Raw genomic sequence first — 22,051 nt, forward strand, 5'->3', positions numbered from 1 at the left:
TGTGGTATTATCAGGTATTGCAGCACCCGAGAGGCTGAAGTTCCATTGGTTAAACCTACGGGTTTACCATTGGCTGTATAGTATGTAGCTCTGCCCTGATAGGCGGGGTGTAAGAGTCGGTGCCGTCCCAGCAGCACTCATTCTGTACCTGAGCTGCTGGGGAACAGTTCTAGTCTATTAAAGCCTTCAGTTGTGCTACAACCTAATTTTAGTAGTTATTGATCGCGCATCACCTTCCCAGTGCTTTTCTTCAACCACCAGCACTGTGACTTTACATGGCTTAGTTTATTACAGTGAAAACATTTGAAACTTTTCATTTCTTTTCCACCCTCCTGGATTTCTTTTTAAATCTGAGGTACACTCTCTTTATTGTCTCCCATCAGATCACCTTTACCTTTACCACTTGAGTATTTCTCATGTCCCCAGTTTCTACCCCTCACTGGCTGAAACTGATGTCGGAAACCAATCTTTGATTTATGAACTAATTCATAATTATCTACCATTTCCGCTGCTAATCTCGCTGTTTTAACCCTCTGTTCTTGACATGAGTTCTCACTACATCAGGAAGTGAATTTTTAAACTCCTCTAAAAGTATAATTTCTCTGAGAGCTTCATACGTTTGGTCTATTTTCAAAGCCCTTATCCACCTATCAAAATTACACTGTTTGAGCCTTTCAAACTCTGTGTATGTTTGACCAAATTCTTTCCTTAAATTTCTAAACCATTGTCTGTAAGCTTCAGGCACTAGCTCGTATGCACTTAAGATGGATTTCTTCACCTCCTCATACGTTCCAGATATCTCCTCCGGTAGTGATGCAAACACTTCACTAGCTCAACATACCAGCTTTGTTTGAATCAGTAACACCCACATGTCCTGTGGCCATTTCATTTGTTTAGCTACCTTCTCAAATGAAATGAAAAAGTCTTCCACTTCCTTCTCGTCAAACCTTGGCAATGCTTGGACATATTTAAATAGATTCCCACCCAGCCTTCGACTATGATGCTCTTTCTCACTATCCTCATCACTATCATCCAACTGTACGTTTCCCTTTACGTCTGCCAATTTTAACTGATTGTCATGTTTCATGGCCATTTTCTGAAGTTCAAACTCCCTCTCTTTATCTTTTTCCCTGATCTGTATCTCCCTTTCTTTTTCTTTTTGTTCTGCTAGGGCTATTCTTTCTTTTCTCCTTTTTTCTCTCTCCTTTTCTTTTTCCTCTCTCTCTCTCTTTCTCTTTCTTTTTCCTCTCTCTCGCTCTTTCTCTTTCTTGTTCCTCTCTCTCTTTTTCTCTTTCTTTTTCCTCTCTCTCTCGTTCGCTTTCTTTTTCCTCTCTCTCACTCTCATATTCCAGCCACTTAAATTTTTTCTCATGTTCCATTTGTTTAATTTGCAACTGAATTTTTGCCATTTCCAATGAACTTCTCAGGCAACTTTAAATCCTTAACCACCACCATAATTACCTCATCTCTTCACATTTTGTCAGGTAATGTTAACTGTAATGTTCTTGCCAAATCTAACAGTCTGCTTTTCGTTTCTGTCCGTAAAGTATTACATGTGACATTCTCTACCCCCAAAAACTTCTGAGCCTCTGAAAGAGCCATTGTTCACAACACTCTCCCCACTTAAATAAAAAATCCCACACTGGAAAAGCAACTATCCTTCATTGTCTTTAAGTTCACAAAAGCCAATCCAATAGATAGACTTTTATTCACCTCGAGCCCCCAATTGTTATGGGCGAGGCGTTTTCAGAACCCCAAAATGTATCATGGAGTTCAACCAACCTCTCCCTTTAATGGATTTGTTGCTTTTCCGAGCACACGGCTTTTTCCCGAGGTGTGGGATTACAATTATGGACACGTGGGTTTTTAAACACAAAACACTGTTTATTCCATGAACTCAACTTAACATCTTAAATAAACATTGGATCTCTTAGCACCCCTTACTTCAAAGATAACTCAGAAAATATTACCATAGTAAATAATTCCTTAAAATGTTCCTTCAAACTTCCAAGAGACTTAACACCTTTAAACAGAATCACATCAGGTTAAAGGCTTTACTATTATGAGTTTAAATCACCCAAATGATCCAGAGATAGTCTTTCATGGGAGAGATCCAGCTCCCTGCAAAACACAGACACACACCCAGCTCTTTTCAAAACTGCCAAACTAAAAACTGCAAAATGGCTGACCTGACCTCAGCTCCACCCACTCTCTGACATCACTGTCATGATATTCAGATAAACATCATGGTGCAAACACACATACACACTGATGGACAATCAATACACACGCAACATCGCAGCCAATCACAAGCAAGAGCAGACACACTATAAAAGGGGGAACACGACACTTCCGATTCATTCCAGCAGGAAACAGCTCAGGGCACAGAGCTCACAGCAAGCCACTCAGACATTCACCATGTGCTGAGTGCCTCTCCAAGATAGTGTTAGGGCTGGGTCCACAGGTTAGAGGGTAATGAACAAACCGCAGTAACTAGTTTACAAATGTTAATACTGTTAGTAATAAAACTGTGTTGTACCTTCCGCAACCGTGTTGGTTCGTCTGTGTAGCAGAGCACCCAACACAACAATCACTGTTTTCTTAAAGGTACATTGCTTAAACAGCCATGTCTTAAAGGTACTCTCACATGACAGTAGCATAGTGGTTAGCATAGTTGCTTCACAGCTCCAGGGTCCCAGGTTCGATTGCTGGCTTGGGTCACTGTCTGTGCGGAGTCTGCACGTTCTCCCCTTGTCTGCATGGGTTTCCTCTGGGTGCTCCGGTTTCCTCTCACAGTCCAATGATTTGCGGGTTAGGTGGATTGGCCATGCTAAATTGCCCCTCGTGTTCAAAATGCTTAAGTGGATGTTACTGGGTTATTGGGATGGGGTAGAGACGTGGGCTTGAGTAGGGTGCTCTTTGTAAGGGCCGGTGCAGACTCGATGGGCCGAATGGCCTCCTTCTGCACAGTTAATTCTATGAAATCTATTAAATCAACAATAGAAAATGTACTCCCAAAGCATAGGCACTTGTAGCAAATTATTAACAATTTAAACATATAGCATTGTAGTAATGAAACATATCAATTTTTGTTAAGAGTAAAATGCTCGCAAGGTGCGACTGGATTAAGCCAACTAAAGTTAGCCACATCTTTCAGGGAAGAGGAGTCACATATAGTACAGTCTGTTCAGCAGAAAGCACTTCTTATAAGCAGCTCAGACAGCCCTGATGAATATAGACAATGGCTCCAGTCAGGAACCAGGCTGAGATAATAATAATAATAATTGCTTATTGTCACAAGTAGGCTTCAATGAAGTTACTGTGAAAAGCCCCTATTCTGGCGCCTGTTCGGGGAGACTGAAATTGAACCCGCGCTGCTGCCTTGTTCTACATTACAAGCCAGCTGTTTATCCCACTGTGCTACACCAGCCCCTACCAGCAAACCCCCCCCCAGCCCTTACACTCCTGAATATCAATCACTTCCGCCAACAGCGCCTTGTCCAGAACAAAGAAGTCAATCCGGAAGTACACCCGCTGGATAAGCGAGAAGTACGAAAATTCCTTCACCCTCGGTTCTCAAATCGCCACAGGTCTGTCTGTCCCATGCGTTCCATTAACCCCGACAGCTCCTTTGCCATGGCCGACACTCTCAGGGACATGACTGGTCCAATCTAGGGTCCAGCACCGTATTAAACCCCCCCACCCCCCCATAATCAACTGGTGCATGTCTAGATCCAGAATTTGTGCCAACATCCACCTCACAAATTCCACATCATCCCAATTTGGGGCACACACTTTGACCAGCACCATGGGCGCCCGTTCCAACCTCTCACTCACCATGACAAATCTACCTGCACTGTCTTTCACTATACTTTCCATCTCAAAAGCCACCCTCTTATTGATCAACACTGCCACCCCCCCCTTATCTTCATATCAAACCCCGACTGGAATGCTTGCCCCACACAGCCCTTCCTCTACCTCAACTGGTCCCCCACCTTCAAATACGTCTCCTGAAGAAACACCCCGTCCGCCTTCAAACTCCTTAAGTGAGCGAAAATGCGAGACATTTTAACCAGCCCATTCAATCCCCGCACGCTTCATGTAATCAACCAGGTCGGGTCCCCGAGTCGGATCCCCCCCCAACACCCCATCCTATCCCGATCAACCATAGCCCTTCTTTACCCAGATTTTGCAGGTCCATGGCTCGCTCACTCTCTGGGTCCCCCCAATGTATCCACTGGCACCTCCCCCTAACCAACTACGTCACACCAACTCTGCCCACGTCAACATCCCTCCTTTCCCCAACCCCACAGTTGAGACAACCATCTAGCCCCTCCCCTCTGTGACCCCCTCACCCACATTTCCCCAAAAACAGTTGAACAGATTTATCCAATCCACACTGTTATGGGCCAGGGTTTCGAGAACCCCAAAGTGTATCATGGAGTTCACCTGAACCACAACCTTTAATAGATTGTCGTATGGGGAGCACACAGCCCACTCGACATGCGTGATAGAGCAGAAATGGAAAAGTATTCTTTTAAGCAAAACAATGTTTATTCTATGAACTCCAGTTAACCTTTTTAAAACGTACAGTGAACATCTTAGCAACCATTAATTCAAATACAACCCCCAAAGAATACAACACTAAGTAATCCTTTAAGCTTTCCTTTTAACACCCTTATGACTTAAAAACAAAACCTTTATCAGAAACACATCAGGTTAAAGTCACTCCTGAAAACATTTATAATTCTGAATTCACCAAATGATCAAGAGATAGTCTTTTGATGGCAGAGTGAAAAGCAGTACACCTGCTTGGTCTGGCTTCAGCTCCAACACTGAAAACGAAACTAAAACACACCCTGCAGCCTGCTCAAAAATGAAAGTAAAAAGCTGACAGACAGCCCAGCTCCACCCACTCTCTGACATCACTGCAGTAGTAAACACCCATTTTTTAAAGGTACTCTCACTACAGATATTTATATACATACCCATTTATAAACACCCATTTCTTAAAGGTACTCTCACATGACAACACCCACACACAGTAAATACAACACCCACATTCTCCATACTGCCATTTCCAAAGTTCAGTGTCTTCACAAGCCTCTCTGTCCATGGTCTCTCATAAAATTTGTCTCCTCCGGCATCAAAATAAAATTCTTGATTCTGGTGAGTGACACACAGATGTGCAGGATACAGCACCACGAACACCACCCCCCCCCCCCCACTAACCAACCACCACCCCTCTCCCATACAAACACCATATTCTTTTCTTTGGGAAAAAGATCTCAGCTATGAAGATCAGTATGGATCTAAACAGGAAGAGGAACCTTGCCAGTAGGTTCATCTTGAGCGCCTGCATCCTCCCTGCCAGGGAAAGCGGGAGTGTATCCCATCTCTGTAGGTCCTTTTTAACACCCTACGCCAGACTGGTCAGATTCCACTTGTGGGTCTGCGTCCAATCGTGGGTTATCTGGTCCCCAGGCAGCGGAACCTATTTTGGGCTACTTCAAATGGGAGACTCCGTGTTTGCGTGGTGTCACTCTCACAACCCAAAGATGTGCAGGGTCGGTGGATTGGCCATTGCTAAATTGCCCTTAATTAGAAAAAATGAATGGTTGCTCTAAATTTATTTTAAAAAACATTGCAGTGTGACATCACCCTTGGAAAAAGAATCATTATTTTCTTAGATATGTAAACATTGCTCTCTAGAAATCTCCCAGAATGATGTGCTGTTAGGCAATTTGGACATTCTGAATTCTCCCTCTGTGTACCCGAACAGATGCCGGAATGTGGCGATGAAGGGCTTTTCACATAACTTCATTACAATGTCAATTTAAGCCTACTTGTGACAATAAGGATTATTATTACAATTTGGAGCCTGGTATTCTTTTTTAAAAAATGTTAAACAAAAATTTAAAGTACACAATTTTTTTTTTTACATTAAGGGGCCAATTTAGCGTGGCCAATCCACCTAACCAGCACATCTTTGGGCTGTGGGGGTGAAACCCATGCAGACAGGGGGGAGAATGTGCAAACTCCACGCGGACAGTGACCCAGGGTGCATGATTCGAACCCGGGTCCTGAGCACCATAGGCTGCAGGGCCAACCACTTTGCCATGTGCCGCCCGTGGAGCCTGTCATTCTTACCGATACCAACATGTCATTCTGACTGCAAAGATGGGTGAGTGCTGCATTTATCTGTTCCCAGCCCAGTGATTTTTCCCATGCGATAGGCACTAAGCCAGTCATGTGAACCGTAAGGGCTACCACAGAGTTAATGATTATTTCTATGACATGGAATTAATTCACAGGTAACATAAAGGTGTCATTTTCAGTCAATCTTTGGGCTTGTGGGAGGAAAATGGAGCACCCGGAGGAAAACCCACACGGACACGGGGGGGAATGCACAAACTCCACCTTATCCATTTTGATAGAGATATCCAATTAGTCCTGTCCCCAATGTTCTTTCCCTGCAGCTCTGCAATTCTTTTCCCTTCAAGTATTTAGCCTGTTTTCTTTTAACTGTTACTATTAAATCTGCGTACACCAGCCTTCCAGGCAGCGGGTTCCAGATCACAGCAACCCACTTTGTAAAACAATTGTTTACTCATGTCACCTCTGCATCTTTCTCCGAAACGAACGGAAGGCGGTGTCCGTTCCCTGATTACTGGCCCTCAAAACGACAACCTAAATTTAATAACTCAGATTTATTTGAACGTTATCAGACAACGTCTGAAACGGTCCCACAAAGAGGGATCGGAGGAAAGCTGCCAAAAATCTTGGTCAAAGAGGATGTTCTTCATGAGCATCTTAAAGGAGGAGTGGGGCGGGGGGGGGGGGGGGGTGGGGGGGGGGGGGGGGGGGCGGGGGGGGGGGGCGAGGTGGAAAGATTAAGGAAAGTAACAGCAGCTGAAAGTAAGGCCACCGATAAAAAGAATTTGGAAGGGCAGATTAGAATTGGAAGACAGTGAACACAAAGGATTAGAGGCTGAAAGACTATTATGGTTGGTAATTTTGTGAAATACCTTTTTGAAGCAACAAGCAGGTTAAGCAGCATTCTTGCTGGTCTGTATAATACACCCTAGCAATTGGCCTGCAGTAATTTTCCCTCTCCCTGCGCTCCTGGGTGTCATCTACAAGACAAATGCCTGCAATTTTGTTCCAGTAATTAAGACAAATCAAACAGATTCACAGAAACCGGTAACAAGAGAGGAAGGAGTATTGAAAACTGTCATATAGTAACAATAGAAGAAGGAAAAAATATGCATCACACCTGAAATACAATTTCCATTCCATGACAGGCTTAACCTAATTACTGGGTTTTCTTCCAAGTTGCCATGACTTTGCTCAACTGCAAAATTCCGTACAAATCAAATCTTCTAAAGGGTTCACTTGCTGGTAAATGCAGTCGGTGTTCCTCTTTATCTGTTGGCTCAAAACCAGGGCAGAATTTTGTTACGGCATCAGACGTTCGACTGTTGTCTACAGAGCTGGCGAAAGTCCCACACTGCCTCATTTTGGGAAAGTCCACTGGGCCCTGGGACAATCAGACAGCGGCAAGGCTAGCAGCAGGCTTTACCCTGGAACGAAGGCCGTGGGGATGGGGGGCTGGAAATCTGTCCGACATGAGAACTTCAGGGTGGGAATCGCGGAGAGAGATGGGGGGGCAGGGAGTGTGTGTGACAGGAAGGGGGATTAGGGCAGTGGGGCGGCCCTCAATGGTTCTTCCCCCTCCCTGATATCGAGTCCAATTTGACAATTTGGTGAAGTCTGTGATATTCCAAAATGGAACAAGCCCACTGCAATGCACAATTTGAAGCAGATTCCTAATTAATGGTGGTCGTAACCAATTGGGAACAAAGGAAATTACTTTTTATTTGCATATACTTGGGCTAGGAACATGGTGGAATAGAGTACATTAAGGCAACGGGATAACTGGTTCTATAATGGTCAAGTGAATCACTTGATTAGATTATCGCCTCCGACATTATCAGTCCCTCGAAACGAGGGTAACGTTTTGCCCAGATCACATGGACAAGGTTTTCCCGCTCCCATCCGTGTCAGATAGGTTTCGGTGACAGGAGTGAAAAGTATCGTAAGAAGTGCAAAGTCACGTTTTACATGATTGCCCTCGCACCCCCTCACCCCCACCCCCATCGTCAGTGGGGTTCAATGTCAGGATATTGTGGTGGTATGTATTAGGGGTAGTACGGTACCCAGTGATGCCGAGAGGCTATTGGTGGACAGACACTGGTCCTGAATGGATCTGCCGCCTGCTGGCTCCACCCAGTAAGGCGGAGTAAAAGAGCCCGGGTTCTCCCAGCAGCCGCAATCTGTAACCAAGCTGCTGGGGAACAAGTCTGCGTAATAAAGCCATCGATTTGACTTCATCGCTTCTCGCTTTGTGAGTGATTGATTGTGCTACAATTTATTACGCACACTTTAAAGGGACTATGGAGCTCCGGATCGCCCCGAATCAGCCCCCATGCAGCAAACTCAGCGGGCCACTTTTAAACACTGGCTAGCGTGCTTTGAGGGATACCTCTGAAGGGGCCCCAGGCAGACCTACAGAAGACCAGAAAATGCAGGTCCTGCATTCCAGGGTGAGTCCGGAGATCTACACGCTCATCGAAGTCGCGGAGGATTTCCCGACGGCGCTCAGCATGCTGAGAGGGGATCTACATTCGGCCCGGTAAACCAGGCTTACGCACGCCACCAACTCGCGATGAGACGGGCAAATCCCCAGAGAATTCGCTGGATGAGTTCTACAGCACGCTGCTAATATTGGGAAGGAACTGCAACTGCCCACCGGTGACGGCTTAACGAACATACGGAACTCCTAATCAGGGATGCTTTCGTAGCAGGTATGACCTCATCCCAAATTCACCAGCGACTGCTCTCAGAGTCTCTGGAAAGAGACTCGCTAGGGTGCTCACGGAGGCACGGGCCCTTGCGGCCTCCCTCGATGTGGCATCGCAGAATGCCCGCGCTTACACCCCCGACCCGCACGCGGCAGCTCCTTGGGCTCCATGGACCCCCGCCATGATCGACTCCCCCGGCAACCCCCAGCCTGCGCGGCCAGAGCACCAGACCACCCGGGGGGGGGCCCTGCTGCTATTTTTGCGGGCAATCGAAACACCCCCGCAGCGCTGCCCGGGCCCGCTCGGCCATCTGTAAAAGTTGCGGCAAGAAGGGGCATTATTCAGCGGTGTGCCAGTCCCGGGGGGTCGCCGCAATCTCCGGGGGACAACTGGGATCACAGACTCAACCCCCCCCAACGATCCATGTGCGGCCAACGGGGCGCCGTCATTTTGGGGTCCCAGACTTCCATGCGGGGGGAATGGGCGTCCGCCATCTTGTGCCCCACCGGCCGCGTGCGATTCATGGGCGCCGCCATTTTGTCCGCCCCCGACCGGCGGTGCGGTCCGTGGACGCCGCCATCTTGGCTGACAGCCAAGGACCCCAGCATGGACGGCACCACGGGACCTGAAGAAAACGCCACGATGCAGCAACCGCGACTGGCTTCGGTGACCCCTGGACCAGTCGCCGCGCCCCGGACGCTCCAAACGGCAACGACGACTGTGCTGGTTAACGGGTAAGAAACGCCAGGGTCTGATCGACTCTGGAGACACGGAAAGTTTATCCATCTGGATACGGTAAGACGCTGTTTTCTTTCAATCCACCCGAGTACCAAAAAGATTTTTCTCGCAGCGGGATCCCATTCCGTAGAAATCAAAGGGTTCTGCATCGCGAACCTAACGGTGCAGGAGAGAGAGTTTAAGAATTACCGACTTTACATCCTCTCCCACCTCTGCGCTCCCACTCTCCTGGAGTTAGATTTTCAATGTAACCTTCAGAGTTTAACGTTCCAATTCCGCGGCCCTATACCCCCACTTACTATCTGCAGCCTCGCGACCCTCAAGGTTGAACTGCCTTCCTTGTTTGCGAACCTCACCCGGATTGAAAACCCGTCCCACTAGGAGCAGACGGTACAGCGCCCAGGACCCGAACATTTATCCGGTCTGTCTGAAGTCCAGCGCTGCTGAAGGAAGGCATAATCCAGGCCAGCAATAGTCCCTGGAGAGCTCAGGTGGTAGTTGTAAAGACCGGGGAGAAGCAGAGGATGGTCGTAGACTATAGTCAAACAATCAATAGGTACACGCAGCTAGATGCGTACCCTCTCCCCCGCATATCCGACATGGTCAATCGGATTGCACAGTACAAGGCCTTTTCCACCGTGGACCTTAAGTCCGCATATCATCAGCTCCCCATCCGCCCGAGCGACCGCAGGTACACTGCCTTCGAAGCAGACGGGCGGGCTCTACCACTTTTAAGGGTTCCATGCGGTGTCACTAACGGAGTCTCGGTCTTCCAACGGGAGATGGACCGAATGGTTGACCAGCATGGTTTACGGGCCACGTTCCCGTACCTCGACAACGTCACCACCTGCGGCCATGACCAGCAGGACCACGACGCCAACCTCCGCAAATTCTTCCAGACTGCTAAGGCCCTGAACCTCACCTACAACAGGGAAAAATGCGTGTTTAGCACCGACCGTCTAGCCATCCTTGGCTACGTAGTGCGTAATGGAGTGATAGGCCCCGACCCTGAACGCATGCGCCCCCTTATGGAGTTCCCCCTCCCTCACTGTTCCAAAGCCCTGAAACGCTGCCTGGGCTTTTTCTCTTATTACGCCCAGTGGGTCCCCAACTACGCGGACAAGGCCCGCCCACTAATTCAGTCCACCGTCTTTCCCTTGTCGACAGAGGCCCGCCAGGCCTTCAGCCGCATCAAAGCGGATATCGCAAAGCCAGCGATGCACGCCACCGACGAGTCCCTCCCCTTCCAGGTCGAGAGCGATGCGGACGACATAGCTCTAGCGGCCACCCTCAACCAAGCGGGCAGACCCGTGGCCTTCTTCTCCCGTATCCTCCATGCTTCCGAAATTCGCCATTCCTCGGTCGAAAAAGAGGCACAAGCCATAGTAGAAGCTGTGCGACATTGGAGGCATTACCTGGCCGGCAGGAGATTCACTCTCCTCACTGACCAATGGTCGGTGGCGTTCATGTTCGATAATACACAGCGGGGCAAGATAAAAAACGACAAGATCTTTTGGTGGAGGATAGAACTCTCCACCGACAATTACGAGATCTTGTATCGTCCCGGGAAGCTAAATGAGCCTCCTGATGCCCTGTCCCACGGCACATGTGCCACCGCACAAGTGGACCGCGTCCGAGCCCTCCACGAGGACATCTGCCACCCGGGGGTCACTCGTTTTTTTCCACTTCATTAAGACCCGCAACCTGCCCTACTCCATCGAGGAGGTCAGGACAGCCACCAGGGACTGCCAAATCTGCGCTGAGTGCAAACCGCACTTCTACCGGCCAGAGAGAGCGCACCTGATAAAGACTTCCCGTCCCTTTGAACGCCTCACCATGGACTTCAAAGGCCCCCTCCCCTCCACTGACCGCAACACGTACTGTTCGGTTTCCCCGCGTACATACACAGTGATAGGGGGTCCTCCTTTATGAGCGACGAACTGCCTCAATTCCTGCTCAACAGGGGCATTACCTCAAGCAGGACGACCAGTTACAACACCCAGGGAAATGGGCAGGTAGAGAGGGAGAATGGAACGGTCTGGAAGACCGTTCTACTGGCCCTACGATCCAGGAATCTCCCAGTCTCCCGCTGGCAAGAAGTCCTCCCGGAGGCCCTCCACGCCATCCGGTCTCTGCTTTGTACAACTACCAACCAGACACCTCATGAACGTCTCCTTGTCTTCCCCAGGAAGTCCTCCTCCGGGACCTCGCTCCCAACCTGGCTAGCAACATCCGGACCCATCCAGCTTCGGAAGCACGTGCGGGCGCACAAGTCGGACCCGTTGGTCGAGAGGGTCCACCTGCTGCACGCTAACCCCCAGTACACCTACGTGGCGTTCTCTGACGGCCGGCAAGCTACAATCTCCCTTCGGGACCTGGCACCCGCCGGAACCCCACGCGCACCCGAACCATTACCCCCACCCCCCCCCCCCCTCCACAGCACCTCACAGGAGGGTCAGTCCTCCCGCCGCTCTTGCCTAGGCCCTCCCACCCACCTACAGGCGCCCCCCTCTCGTGTCAACCGTTTGCCCCACCAGCGCCGCCTGGGGGTGACAAAGCTGCCATGGAGACCGAAGCCACGCTCCCAGAGTCGCAGGCGCCCGGACCCCCACCAGAATCACCACCGAAGCCCAGACGATTCAGGAGGACGACCAGGCCACCCGACCGACTGATTGCTTCACTGTAACTGTAAATAAACACTGAATGTATATATCTTCCACGCTTGTAAATCGACAACCCTGTAAGGAGGTATCATGGTACCTCCATATCTGATCATACCATGTTCGATGCAATTGTAACCACTGGCCACCACCCCCACCTATGACAGACTATGACATTGAATGAGGAGCACCGACGTTCAGCTCTCTGTAGGTTACCGTCACCCACCTGCCCTCAATAGTGATCCGCTCGCTGACAGCGCCGACACAGTCCCATCACCCTGGAGTGATGTTACACAGACCCTGGGAGGGTGATAAATGGTGATGGTGGGCAGGGGGTGAAGGGGGGGAATGGGGGGAGAGGGGGAAGGCTGAGGGATGGGGAGGGGGGAGAGGGGTGGGGGCTGGAGGGAGGAGGAATGACAGACGGGGCCAAGTCCTGTCTGAAGCGAGCAGGGCCGCACCCTCGCCGCTGCCACCTGTCCTTCATCCTCCGGCTGATCCTTTGGGTCCTCCCCGGGCTTGTCCTCCAGCTCCTCCTGGTCCGGCACCTTCTCATCCTCGTCCTCCTCCTCCTCAGAGGCGGACACATGTTCCTCCCCCTCCACATCCAGCACATCGCCCTTTCGCTGTGCCAGGTTGTGGAGGACACAGCAGACCACCGCAAAGTGGACAACCCTCTGGGGAGTGTATTACAGGGCACCACCAGAGCGGTCGAGGCATTGGAACCGCATTTTGAGGAGTCCGATGCACGGCTCAATGACAGCCCGGCCTCTGCGTCGGTCACCGGCCTCTATATTGATGATTTTAGCCAAGTCCTCAGCCCTTATCCTCCAAGAGCCAACTAGCCATCTTGGGGTGGTCCTTGAAGAGGCCAGGGATTCCGACTGCCCCATGATATAGCTGTCGTGCACACTCACTGGGAAGCGTGCACGTACATGCATGATCTTCATGTGGTGGTCACATGTGAGCTGGACATTCAGAAAGTAACATCCTGGTGAATGTAGGGCAACATGCTTGCCATCTATTAACCCCTGGACCTGGGGCACCCTGTCAGTGACAGAGAAACCTGCTGCCCAGGCATCCTGCTGGTCTTTGTTCATGTCACAGTTTATATAGTCCACTGCCCGGGCAAACAGGATATCCGTGACTTCACAAATGCACTTATAGGCTGTAGCTTGTGAGATGCCGCACAAGTCCTCGTTAGAACTCTGGAATGATCCTGATGCATAGAAGTTCAGGGCTGCAGTGACCTTGACGGCTACCGGGAGCGGGTATCCTCCTCCTCCGCGTGGTGCCAACTCCGCAAGGGCATGGCACAGTTGCCTCCTGTGGCACCAGCTGTCTGTTATCTGATCGAAAGACCAGGGGCGCATGTACGTCTTGGGCCATCGCGGGCCTCCTCCTCTGCATCTGGCCTGTTGGGCAGCCAGGTCCTCAGTTAGTGGGACAGGGCCCGGCACATGGGCCATTGCCTCGAGTCTCATTTGACATTACTGCTGCCACCTCCTCTGGTGTCTGGCCGCCTGGCCTGGCAGCACCCCCGTGAGGGCAGCTGTCGCGGGGTCGAAGATATCATCCATATTGTGTAATATCTGAAAGGAATTGGAAAAGGGCGTGAGACTGACAAACAGCGGTGTCCATCCCGGGACACTCCAGGCCCACTATTGCTCCACCCCCCCCCCACCACCAGAATCCTGGCGCACCCTGCCCATGCACCCCCAGCCACAGCGGGGGCCGCTGCACATCAGTACCCAAATATTGTATTCCTGACATCTGCATGTTACATTACCTGGACCGGGGGCTAGTCTCCTCCCCGGTGCTGGTACCCTCTCCGGTGCAGGCATCTCCCCTCAGGTCATGGAAATGTCCCCGGTGCTAGAGCCCAGCCTCTGGGTGTTTGAATGTTGGACACTGCATCCGTGATGTTGCCTCCCCCAGTGTTCAGCCGCAACATCCAGGCACCACAGTCTGGTGAGGATGCTGGGCAATATTTCCCACGTGCTACATGGCACACCCACTCATGGGAATCCACTTGGGATGTGTGAAGTGCTCACTTAATCAGGATGACCAAGTGGCCTATTCCCGATTAGCAATCGCCTTCAGCCGTATGGCCAGAGGCCTCCGCAGTCGGTGGGAGTTACGGGTGATCAGTGGGGTCGTGGCGTGGGGGGGGGGGGGGGGGGGGCGGGGGCGGGGGGCAGGGGTTGCCCCCGGAAAGAGACAAAGAGGTTGGCATGGTGGACCCACGGGTGCTGCGACACCCATCTCTATCCACACCCCCCCCCCCCCCGTAGCCCAGGCCATGGGCAGCCAACCCCACTGATGGCTGCCCACCCCGACCGAGGCTGACCCCTCCAGGGGCCCCCTCACCCCCCCCCCCCCAGTCTGTGCATCGGGGCAGAAACCCCTGTGCCCCCGGGTTAATTGCCCTGGAGCGAAGTTGGTTACTCACCTCCTCGGGTCCTGGCAGCAGCCCTTCCTCCAGCTTCAGGGTTTTAAAAAGGAGTATTGATCGGTGCCCACGTGACCACTTGCTGGGGAGGTGGTTCGTTTATGGGGGGCTATAAGATAGGAGTTCATTCCTGTATGGTGATTGGGTTTAAGTGGTGATTATTTATTTCTCGTTACGCTAAGGTGAAATCCGGTTTTCACCAATGGGAGCAGGCCGATTAGATTTGATATGACAGCTTCCGTGGAACTTGCATAACATAACTCAAAAACATGGGCCAAAACTTTGATTTGGAAATGCAGGAGAAGAAATCCTCGTTTCAGCATTCTGATCAATTTTAGTGTTTTTAAAATACTGAAAATCCATTGAAACAACTCCTACACATTGGCACAAGGTAGGATTCCTCAAACCTAAGCCTTGAGTAACAGTAACTTAAATATCCAGGGTTGAAGTTAACTTTCTAAATAAAGGCCGTTGATACTGGTTAGATGTCGGGGCTGGTTTAGCACAGTGGGCTAAACAGCTGGCTTATAATGGCTTTAAGTGCCAGCAGGGCGGGTTCAATTCCCGTACCGGCCTCCTCAAACAGGCACTGGAATATGGCGACTAGGGGCGTTTCACAGTAACTTCATTGAAGCCTACTTGTGACAATAAGCCATTAGCATTATTCATTTTCTATAAAGTAGCTCAATGTGATTTTTGATTCTGAGCTAATGAGATTTTTTGAATGAACAATTCAATGTATTACAAATCAGGAGCATATTTTTTTTTTCCAAATTTTTATTTCTTTCTTAGATTTACAAAGCCATTGCATAGAGTGGACAGTGTCATGATATGCAGATATGCACATAATGAGATACGACAGGCAGCTAATGAACACAGAGAACAGGGCATAACCAATCAGCAGGCAGAACACTTGTGTGGTAGTCGGTATTAGGGGTATTACGGTACCCTGAATAATGCTGTAAGACCATTGGTGTGGGAGGTACCTGAGACTGCTATTTCATTGATGAAGGCTGCCTGCTGGTTCCGCCCAGTAAGGCGGAGTATAAGAGCCTGTGTCTCCCCAGCAGCTGCATTCTGTGCCTGCGCTGCTGGGGGAAACATCTAGTACAATAAAGCCTTCAATTGTCTCCAATCTCGCTTCAGGAGTTATTGATCGAGCATCAACTTGGGGGTGGTTTCCCATTATAAAAGGCACGAGGCACTCACACTCTGCCTCTTTACACTGGTGACATCTACAGTGTGAGTCAGGGTGTACATATCATATAACTCCTACAGCACGTGGCTAAGAGCTAGTCTGGTTCAGTCAGACAGAGTAATCACACTAGGTTAGCAGAGAGTCAAACTCACATAGAACTGTGCTAACTGTGTGACTGGTTCAATAAATCAAATTAAACTAACTTCAAGGTCTGGAGTGTCTCTCAGGTAAAGCTGCATCTAGTTGCAGCCCGTGTTATCTTCGTGTGCTTACCACGACAGACAGGACTAGCCCTAAATCCACCTCCTCCTTGCTTGCACGAAAAATCAATTAAAATTAAAATTGAATCCAATTCCTGGTCCCCACAAGAGAGACGTACAAGATCCAAGCTGACAAGAAAAGGCATTGCACCTCATCTTGGATTTCATCCCCTGCTTGATGTTAGCCAAAGGACAAGGCAGAATATTATTTCTGCAAGGAGATGAGTCAAGTCCTTCTAATTGTTAATTCTATTCCCATATGAAGTGGACACTTCCCCACATCAAACTCCATCTGCCTTTGCCCTCTCACTTAATCTGCCGATATCCCATTTCCTGCGATCATCGACATAAATCCTAACATAGCATCATCAGCAAATGGCTCCAATGCAAATTCCTGGGAGGCGGGAGGAGGAGGAGGGGCGGTGGTGTCTACCATGCACCACATGTCACATCTCCCGTATCCCCACTCTACCTCCAACTCATCGTCAACCCATGCCGCGGGATTATCTTCCAATCTGTAAACTTTCTGGGATCTCTCCAAATCCACATACCCAAATTGCAAAATGATATTTCATTATACAGATTTCATGTGCTTCAAGGAATTATGGTCCTGACATCCCTGAAGCAGACTAGCCCTTCCCCCAACCCCACCAAACCGAAGCAGAAATCTTACTAAGCCTACTCACCAAAAATTGAAAAATCATTTGTGAGTTTGATATGCCTAGAGTTGGCGCCTATCAAAACCTCCCAAACACTTGTTCGTTACTGGGCAGGGTTTTCCAGCCATTGCCGTTGGCAGAGGGTGCGAACAACCCCATTGACAGCGACGTGACAGGAAAATCCCGCTACCACCGCCAAATACGCTGCTGGGGTGCAGAATATCTGCCCAATATGTTTGAACATTCATGTTTGAAGCGTTGCTCACTGAAACTTACCAATATTAAAGGAAAATTGACCTGTAGATTGAGGGGGAAAAGGAAAATAAGGAAGCACAAACCTAATGAGAAACAAAAGTGGAAAGAGGGTGTCGCAGTCTCACATTGAGAGGTGAGGGTGATCTCTAACCTGGGAAAAAACAGGATGCGGGGAATAAAATAAATCGTCGACTTAAACTTTCCATGGAGCTATGACAAGTGTTCCTGAAACAAATTATTATAAATGCATAGGCCCATTGTAAATGTGTCGACTCTACATTAGTGAACCAGCCTCACAAATTGTTTCATATCCTTACTGCCAGCAGTAACATATCATTTGCTGCCAAACAACAGTCACTCATCTTATAATGATGTGAACTTCTTTGAGATGTTTCTAAAGAGAATGGAAAGCAATTTCAATGTAAGTCTTTATTCTTTCTTTGACATCAATACAATGTCCCTGTTTCCATTATTTTTTGAGAAGGTTTTCAATTTAGAGGGAACACAATAATCAAAGTACAGAGATGGGTAGTGTGGCCCCATGTGTCTGGTCCGGGGCCAATCGCACGGAAGTGCACATCCCTGGCCAACAGTGCGATGGTGTAGGGCCAGGAGCAGGGGGCCTGGGCAGAGTGAAACCCAAAGCTGGGGTATTAACACTCATATATAGTTACTCTGTGCCTGTATCATGCTTGCCTTTTGTCTTCTTCAATAAGCCCCTTTTTGGTTTACACTGGAAGTCTCCAGCATGTTTATCTCAAGCCACCACATTGGCAGCAAGGTAAAAGCTTTGTCCGCAGCGGTAGTGCTGCGTAATTGAGGGGGGAAGAAAACGTATCTCGAGGAGGGAAAGGTCCCGGAAAATTCGGAGAAGAGTTGGGAGTCAGCGATTCTAATAATAATAATAATATTAAAAGTGTGCTAAAATGCCGATCATAGGTGAATTGGAACCATTTGACCAGGGAGCTGAGGATTGGAGACAGTACATAGAACAACTCTATTACTTCTTCATGGCAAATGAGATCACCAGTGAAGATAAGCAGAAGGTGATCCTTCTGACAGTCTGTGAGCCTCAAACCTACAACTTGATAAGGGATCTGACATCCTTTGAGGCACCCGCCTCCATGACCTTCGGCCATATGGTTAAGTTGGTGAAGGAACATTTTAACCCGAGGCCTTCAATCATTCCATAGTGATATGAATTCAATTCGGCAGTCAGCGACTCTGAAGAGTCCATTTTAGTCTTCATAGCCAGGTTTGGTCAGCTCGCTGAGCACAACCAGTTTGTAACTGTGCTGAGTGACATGCTTCGCGACCGGTTGGTTCGTTGAATCCAGAATCTCAATATCCAAAAGTAACTTTTGGCCAACACCAGAATAACGCTGGAGAACAAAGAACAGTACCGCACAGGAACAAGCCCTTCGGACCTCCAAGCCTGCCCCGATCATGATGCCTGTCTAAACTAAAACCTTCTACACTTCTGGGATCCGTATCCTTCTATTCCCATCCTAATCATTGTCAAGATGCCTCCTAAATGTCACTACCGTCCCTGCTTCCACCGCCTCCTCTGGCAGTGAGTTCCAGGCACTCACCACCCTCTGTGTAAAAAACCTGCCTCGAGCATCTCCTCTAAACCTCACACCTTAAACCTATGGCCCTGAATAATTGACTTTTCCACCCTGGGAAAAAGCTTCTGATTATCCACTCTGTCCATGCCACACTTAATTTTGGAAACTTCTATCAGATCTCCCCTCAACCTCCATTGTTCCAGTGAACAGGGGTGGCACAGTAGCACAGTGGATAGCACAGTTACTTCACAGCCCCAGGGTCCCAGGTTCGATTGCCGGCTTGGGTCACTGTCTGTGCGGAGTCTGCACATTCTCTCTGTGTCTGCGTGGGTTTCCTCCGGGTGCTCCGGTTTCCTCCCACAGTCCAAAGATGTGCAGGTTACGTGGATTGGCCATGCTAACCTGGAGCTGTGAAGCAATTGTGCTGTCCACAATGCTACCGTGCTGGAGGTTGATACCAGGGCTATAATAACCGTCGTGGGTGAGCAGGTCTTTGATTGTATCTGGACGGGAACCCAGGTCCTAGAGCTGAGCAGCACCAAGGCCAAGTTATCAATGTTAAAAGGGGAGATCCTCAAAATCCTCTATACTGCAGAAACGTCAGTGGCTTATAAGGGGCAAGAAGCCAGTCTATCCATATTTATCATTGAAGGGCATAGGCCCAGCGTCCTGGGAAGGGATTGATTGAAACACATCAGACTAAACTGGCTGGAGATTTAAAAAATTTCCAACGCCATTCTCCAAAATGTTCGGACCAATATGAAGACATCTTCCACAGCGGGGTAGACTATGTCAAGTGCATGAAGGCAAAGATCGATGTAAATCCCAATGCAACGCCCAAATTCTTTCAAGCCAGGCCAAATCCATACACCCTGGAGTAGAAGGTGGAAACCGAGCAGAAACACCTTCAGGAGTTGGGCATCATCACGCCAGAAAAATTCTCAGACTGGGCTGCCACCTGGTCCCTGTCCTCAAACTGGACAGGTCCATCAGAATCTGTGGGGATTTTATGTTGACGATAAATCAGGCCGGACATCCCCAGGATCGAAGGCCTCTACTGGCAAGCTGGCAGAAGGCCCTATCTGTTCAAAGCTGGACCTCAGCAATGCCTACCTCGAATTAGAGTTGGACGATGAGGTCGAAACATACTCCACAACAAATACCCACAAATAGCTGTATCAATGTACAAGATTGCCAATCAGAATAACATCAGCCAGTGCACAATGGAAAACCTCCTCCAGGATATTCCAAAAGCTATGGGGCTGGATTCTCCCTCGGCGGGATCCTCCATTTCGCCAGCAGCGCACTCACGCCCTTGAATTTCCCGACGGCGTGGGGGTGGCCACATTGGGAAACCCCATTGGCCGGCTGCCGGGAGGGAGAATCCGGCTGCTGGCGAGGACGCGCTGCACCAGAAAATGCGTGCGGCGGGACGGAGAATCCCGCCCATGGTATAGCTTGATGGCATCTTGGTCACAGGGACCATCCCAGAGGAACACATGTCGAGCCCGGAAGAAGTGTTGAAACATTTCTGAGATGTGAGGTTCAGCTTAAGAGAGAAAAGTGTACCTTCCAGGTCACAAGTAACCTATTTGGGGTTCAGAGCAGACCCTACTGGATTACACGCCCTCAAAGAGAAGGTTAAGACCATTCATGTAGTTCCAAAGGACATCTCTGAGCTAAAATCTTTCCTACTGTGGCAGATTCATCCTTAATATGACCACAACATTGGCTCCATGCATCAAATCTTAAACAAACACCAGCGGTGGCAATGGAGCGAGCCACAGGAAAATGTTTCAAAATGGTGAAACGAGCCTTATAGTCCTCAAATCTCTTGGCCCATTTGACCCCGGGAAACCTATTGTCCTGACGAGCGATGCTTTGCCGCATTTGGTTGGGCTGGTGTTGTCCCACAAAATGGAAGACGGTTCAGAACCCCCATTGTTTTCAAGGACCCTATCTGAGGAGGAACGGAACTATGCCCAGATAGAAAAGGAAGGGTCGCCAGTTCTCTACGGTACAAAGAAATTCCGCCAATACATCTATGGGTGCCGATTTGTCACAATAACAAACAACAGGCCACTCTTAAGTCTGTTGAGAGTAGATAAGTCAATTCCTCCCAATAGCCTCTGTGCGGGTACGGCGTTGGGCCTTACTACTTGCACCCCTCTCCAAAAGAGCTCTCCACCTCTACCTGTACCTCGAGAAATAATACATGGCTTTGAGCTTTCCGGACACCGTACCAGTTTAAGCCAATCATATTCGGAACTGGACCTGTCGGGATCCTGTCTTATCCATGGTACAAAGGACAATACTGACCGGTTACAAAACCAAAAGCACGAGACCGCAAATCACACGCCATGATGAACTGACTTGTGAATGTGATGTGATCTAATGGGGATCATGGGTGGCTGTTCCACCCCCATCGCTAGGGAACACCTTTTACAAGAGCTGCACAGTGCTCACCCAGGGAACGGCCACGTCGTTGCTGGGCCAGGGACCACGTAGACTCTGCTGGCACCTTTCTGGGCCGAATGTTCTTAGTCCCTGTCGGTGCCCATTCCAAATGCTTAGCGGATCAGGAGATGGAAACCACAACCTCTTCAGCAATGGTCAACACCTAGGGCGATACGCTGACACAGTGGTTAGCACTGCTGTCTCACGGTGCCGAAGACCCGGGTTCGATCCTGGCCCCGGGTCACTGTCTGTGTGGAATTTTCACACTCTCCCCGTGTCGGCATGGATCTCACCGCCCCCCCCCCCCCCCCCCACCACACCCCCCCCCTCCCCCCACCCCCAGCACCCAAATATGTCCAGGATAGGCCACGCCAAATTGCCCCTTAATTGGGAAAACAAAATTAAAGTAAAAGAAAACAACAAAGCAGTGGTCAACATGTCGTGTATTTGCAGTTCACCAACTGCCAGAATCCATTGTCTTGGACTCCATCATGGGGGTCAAATGTCAGGCTTTTGTTTGGGCAAATGGTACTTGACACATAAGGCTGGCACCAAACCATCCTTCGTTCAAGGGCCTAGCCAAAAGGATCGTGCAGACCTTCAGAAATCCGATGCGCAGCTAATCCAACAGACCACCGCGACTTTCTCATATTCTGTTGTCGTACAAAACCTCCCCCCCTCAATTCGATAACGGGTGTGGCACCTGCTGAAATCCTGATGGGTCGTCATCTTAGGACATGCTTTGACTTGGTGTTTCTAAATTTTGCGGGGACTGTGGAGGTACTCCAGGCCTCCCAGAAGGAAGGGAGTCAGGTTATTTTGGGTGGGGTTTTGGTTTGAAATTTTGCCTTGGGGGCACCATGCTGGTACATTGTAGCCCTTCCAGTACCTGTGTTGTATGTGGTCAAGGTGGAAGGTCGGTTTCTCAAGAAACATGTCG

Source organism: Scyliorhinus torazame, chromosome 21 (genome assembly GCF_047496885.1).
Source record: "Scyliorhinus torazame isolate Kashiwa2021f chromosome 21, sScyTor2.1, whole genome shotgun sequence".
NCBI classification, from domain to species: domain Eukaryota; kingdom Metazoa; phylum Chordata; class Chondrichthyes; order Carcharhiniformes; family Scyliorhinidae; genus Scyliorhinus; species Scyliorhinus torazame.